We start from the raw sequence: 6,082 nt of genomic DNA on the forward strand, positions 1-6,082 counted from the left end.
AAAAATGTCTTATAATGTATAACCCACGTTTTCAATTATTTCACTCAGTGTGTCTCGAACCCTAGTTGAGTGATTGCGTTTGTTAGTCGCAGCTGATAGCCCCTGTACCAACGAAATTTAGTAAGAGGCAGAGTAATTGAAGACTAATCTTTTGTGCTGCAGTTTGATTGAAAGTGGAAAGCGGATTCTATATTTAGAGTCGAGATTCACCTGATACCCAGTTTTGGGAAAGCTTTGAATTGTGTGGCAAATATTCGATAACTTATTTTGTTAGTTTGTTGTTTAGTTTGTTATCCACCCTTGCTCAGGTATGGAATGAAACCCAAAATTTCCCGGGATTCAAACTAAAGTTTGTTTAGAAAGCTAACGGTGCTAAATTTATCTTTATAAATAAAAATGGAATGGTGTTTGTATGTCACGAAAAGGCTCGGGAACGGGTCAACGGATCTACACCATTCTTTCAGTGTTCCATTCGTGCAGGGCTTCGACGTGTTCGTACGAAAAAATAAATGGGAAAATCGACAAAAAACGCACCGAAAACAAAAAAGGTTTGAAATTCTATTCTGCGAGGCATTTTTTTTACAGAGCTGCATGTCGAAAAACACAGTAGGCAGGCAGAAAGACGTTTGCCTGGACAGCTAGTTTTTAATGAAAATCATAGGTTTCAAGCTACTATCTGCCCCAACTTAGTGGTTTCAAAACCGATTTTGATTTTCTTCGAGAATGAACCAGAGGTTGTACAGTAGTGACCCGATTTTATTAGCTTTTTGAGCCAATTTTGTCAGCCTTTTTTGAACAAGAAATATGAAAGTGTGTTCCACTCAGAATTAAAAGTTTATAATCCATAGCAATACAGTTGATGTTGTTTTTGACTCATTAAAAAATTACATAACGAACAAATCTTGCGTAATCTATATTTTGGCCCTATATGTTTGCAAACTAACGCATTTCTGATTCTTTGTGCTTAACCTTCCTACCATTGCTTCAGAGGTTTCTCCAGTTTCTTTTTTCAGGATTTCCTCCGTGCATTTTTCCAGAATTTCATCTGATATCCTAACATTAACATATAAAAAGCTTCAAAACAAGTGTTACTATGAATCTTATCAATCAGCCATGTTGAAATTTTTACTGCTAATCATTTTGATGTAAAAATAATATTTGAAATATAAAAAAACAATAATTCTTGTTTCGGGGTACAATTCTGGTGTTTAATTTGAAAAGGTCGAATCTGCATAGGATTCACAGCAAACATACGACCTATTCAAATCAAATGCAAGAACTGATCAGTGAATGAAGTGGCATGTTACAGGGGATAGACAAAATGATCGGAACAGGCAAAATTTTCCCTTCTCAAAAAATATTCAAATACCTGTGTAACTTATCGAAAAGTGCATCAAATATTCTCAATTTTTTACTGTAAGTGGATCAACTAGGTGTGTATCTGTGGACAAAATTTGGAAAAGATCGGGATATTCTGCACGAAGTTATGAAGATTCTAGAAAAAGGTATATTTATCCGATGGCCAACTTTGAGCTGTTATATCTCCGGATTCAGTGAACTGAATGCAATGAAATTTTTTTTATTCTTAATCACTTAACCTAATTTACAGCTCTTTTATCCACTGGGGCACTACGTGAGCAATTTCAATTGACAGCTGCACTTACATTTCGTACAGCGCCTAGATTCTATTCTACTTTATCGAACTGATTGCCTTTCTGCTGTTTTCACTTTTTCTACTTTATACCTAGTAGAATGATGAGCACAAGGATGATGATGGATGGCCGTTGTTCCTTTCCAGTCCGATTGGGGGTCCATTAGGGTGGCCCACACTTGTATGAAAAACAAAAATTTCGAAAAATTCCAAGTCTTACCACCTAAATCAGTTGTTTTGGACTCCCACAAGCTACGTTCAAATTTCAGCAAAATCGGTTGAGCCTAGGGGCGCTCAAAACGCTTGAAGTTTGTATGGGAAAACTTGGCCAAATGTATGCAGAAATTTTAAATTTCCGAACTTTGCCGCTAGGTGGCGCTGTAAGCGTTCAATAATCAAACCCTTTGGTATTTTGTAGGTGACTATATGCCAAAGAACTTTGTCGAAGACCGCGAAGTGATCCGACGGCTGTGAAAAAAGTTATACCCTAGGCAAAGTGAGGCAAAGTATTGAGATTTCATTATTGATACTATTCCTTTACATGTATTGGAAAAATAACAATAAAGTTTATCCTCACTTTACCTAGGGTATAACTTTTTTCACATGCGTTGGATCACTTTGCGGTCTTCGACAAAGTTGTTGGGCATACAGTCACCTACAATAATACCAAAGGGTTTGATTATTGAAAGCTTACAGCGCCGCCTAGCGGCTAAATTCGAAAAATTAAAATTTCTGCATACATTTGGCCAAGTTTTCCCATACAAACTTCAAGCGTTTTGAGCGCCCCCTTAGGCTCAACCGATTTTGCTGAAATTTTGAACGTAGCTTGTGGGAGTCCAAAACAACTGATTTAGGAAGTAAGACTTGGAATTTTTCGAAATTTTTGTTTTTCATACAAGTGTGGGCCACCTTAGGGTCCATTATGAGTAGCAGTTCGCTGATGTCCAGGTATCCGGGTCCGTTTGAGCCATGGGGCTCAGAAGAGGGTCAGTGTCAGTTGCTCTCGGGGAAAAGCAACTGACGAAAAATTGCAAATGCCGGGGCTGGGAATCAAACCCATGACCATCCGCATAATAAGCGAACGTGTGACCAACTACGCCACGAGCTCCGGCACAATGAAATTTTGACCATTTACGACTTCTATAAGCTCTGAAAAACGTTTAACTCAACTTGAAATTATTAACAAGAGATAAAGTTATTTTTTTATTTTTTATTTATTTATTAAAGTGGATCTTTTAACTATTGTCATTCGGATCCACAGAGATAAAGTTAAAGCGATTTCATTTATTTTATGATTTTTATTAGTAAATTGGTGTATTTTTAATATGAATCTCATTACTTTTTCAATGAATTGCCGGCTATGTTGTTACTTTCTTTCAAAACATATTTATATTCAAGACAATTAGAGGGAATACAAATGAACTATAATTAGCATCATGAATTTTAAAACGATGTTGAAATTTAAGAAAATTTGGTGTTTTTTTAGAAAAATAATCTAATCATTATAATTCTCTTCCGTGTTAAGAATTTTAAGTTAAATCAAAAGTTTTACAAAGCTCATTATATACATAAGTCATAAATGGTCAAAACTATACTGCATTCGGTTCATTGAATCCGGAGATATAACAGCTCAAAGTTGGCTATCGGATAAATATACCTTTTTCTAGAATCTTTATAACTTCGTGCAGAATTCCGATCTTCTCCAAATTTGGACTACTGATACACAACTGGTTATTCCACTTACAGTAAACATTTTAGAATATTTGATGTACTTTTAGAAAAGTTACAGTTATTTGAATATTTTTTGAGAAGGGGAAATTTTGCTTGTTCCGATCATTTTGTCTATCCCCTGTAATGATTGAAAGTATATTTACCAACTGAATGAAACGTTCCAAAATACAGCTTAAAAATTCAAGAGTTTACCAAATATTATTGAAGGTTCAATAAACTAAAAAAATATTTAATTTTGATCGAAAATAAGTGATTACAAAATTCGCTTCGGCAAACGTATAAATAATGTTTATAGAAATGTTCATGCCGGAAATGGCTTTGGTTTGAGAGTTTGATATATATATTCATTCGAAAGTCCATTACACTTTAAAAAAAATCCAAGAAACTGCTTGAGAAATTTACCCAATGAGTTTCAAAAAATGCCTAAGAAATTCCGAAGGCAAATTGACAAAAGAATCCCTGAAAAAGTTGCACATGATTTCCATGATGCGAAATGCAAATAAGTTGACAATGCTGTTTTTGAATAAATTTCGAAAAGAACTCCCGAAACGATTGCAAAATATGAATGCCTCTCCCGGCTATTAAAAAAATATATTAAGACATTTCAAAGACAATTACCGTAAACCGGGGTCAAATTGATCACTTTAAAACAACTTTTGCTGATAACTGAAGTACTATTTCAAATATTGTCATAAGAATTTCTGAAAAATCAGTAGTGGGCGGACCTCTATAAAACTACGTGACACAAGCAGTGTTGTTGAGTTCCGAGAGAATCAGTGAGAGAAACTGATATTTTCTCTCTGTTTGAAACAACCGCTTCGATCGGTGTGTTGGTACAGCCTACATACACTGCCACTCGACAAATGAACAAGTTTACACGTTTAATGGCTAAGTTCATTCAGCCGCACCAACCGAATGGACAGTCGGGCAGCAAGGCCGTGATTCTCTCACGCATTGATCGAGTTTTTCACGTTTCATCCTGTTGCACCCAAAGTACTCTATTTCTGCATTAGTGTAGGTGTAACCAGGTGGATTTCCAATAATGTAATAAAAGGCGTGAAAAATGTTCGTTTAAATAAGAGACTTTCACTGCATGTTCATACAAGTCCACCATTTGTCCTCTAATTGTCCTCTAATACACAGTTAAACAGACGCTCGGAGATCGGTAATGAAATTTACCGGATTTGATCGGTAACTTAGGAAATTGCAGAGTCTTCGGTAAATTTCTGCAGATTTACTGGAAACTGTAAACAGAATTACAGAATTTCTGCGATTGAAGCCTGTTTACCGAATACGGTGATATTTTTCACTGAAGCCATCTGTATTGTCGTCGCGGTTGAAACCCGAAGTTTCCCCACACGCGACAATCGAGTTTTCTCCAAATCCATACGTGAAACCTAACGTCGGACGTAGTGCGCTGGGCAGCGGATCTGGCCCTCTATCCAGCGCACTTTGCCCGACGTACGTCCGACGCACGGTTTGGTAGAAAAATCGATTTTCGCGTGTCGAAAATTCCGATTTTCAACTGCACGAACAATAAAAGAGCTCTAACACCGAATTCGGTGAGAAATTACCGAACGTTCAGTAGTTTATGCTTTGTATTACTGACGCTTCAGTATTTTGTTTGAAACGTCAAAATGAGTGAGTATCGAGTCAGTGAAAGCAGGCACTCGATACAAGTGGTTTCCAATATTCTATCTATGAATTGGATATTAGTGGATTTATTTAGTCGGAGTGAAAGTGCGTTGTTTTCCAACGTGTGATGTTAACCCATTGTAATCTAAAAGAAAACAGGTAAGTGAGCCGAGAACTTCAATATTATATTGTCAAACCATTAGTTTTCATTTGTGAATTTCAGTTTCCAGCGCAGCAGCAGCAGCAGCAGCAGCAAAAGGGCCAGAAATCCGCTAAGATTTGACCGTATGGGGCCGTTTTATTCCACGATGCAGGAATCATTCTTGTATTTATTCAATGATGTTAAAATATAACTTAAAACAAAAAAGTTTTTGTATTTTTTCCTACAAAAACAAATGAAATAAGTGAATAAAAAGAATAAAAAGTATACGATAAAATGAATGGGGCCGTTTACAGTTCTTTCGGCAAACGTTACCGATTAATCGGTAAACTTGACAGTTGTGATCTACAGCTCAATTTACCGATCGATCGGTAATTTGTTTCATTACCGAACGGGTTACCGAACAGTCAGCTGTTGAGATTTCGGTAAACTATTTACCGAAGTCGGTGATTTGGTCTAAGTGTGTATATCAGCAGGGGAAGGCCCCAAAAGTCCCTGGAAACCACTCGAATCCCGAATGCGTCCCAAAAGCTAAATACTATATCATAAATTAGGTTTCGTCATCATTGATGACGTCAAACCCCAAAATAGACCCAACCGTTATCCGATGTGGGTCCAGCAGTGGCCCAGCATTCGTTAAAAATTGACCCGACTTCTGATAATTTTTAAGTGTGGCGGAATGTTGGTGCTCCGTGCTCAGCTAGTCATTTAAGTGACATTTTTTTTCAAATGGCAAGGAATCGCTTCCTGTTAGATGGTTGCTCTGGCTGACTGAAATCGTTTTAAGATGACTAGAAGCAAACATAAGTGAAACGATTTGTCGGTTACAGTTCAAATTACTTACTGCAATACTAACTTCATGCAATTCTAAGGGGTACCGCTAAAAAAATAAAACATTTTGTTCC

Source organism: Aedes albopictus, chromosome 3 (genome assembly GCF_035046485.1).
Source record: "Aedes albopictus strain Foshan chromosome 3, AalbF5, whole genome shotgun sequence".
Classification (NCBI taxonomy): Eukaryota; Metazoa; Arthropoda; class Insecta; order Diptera; family Culicidae; genus Aedes; species Aedes albopictus.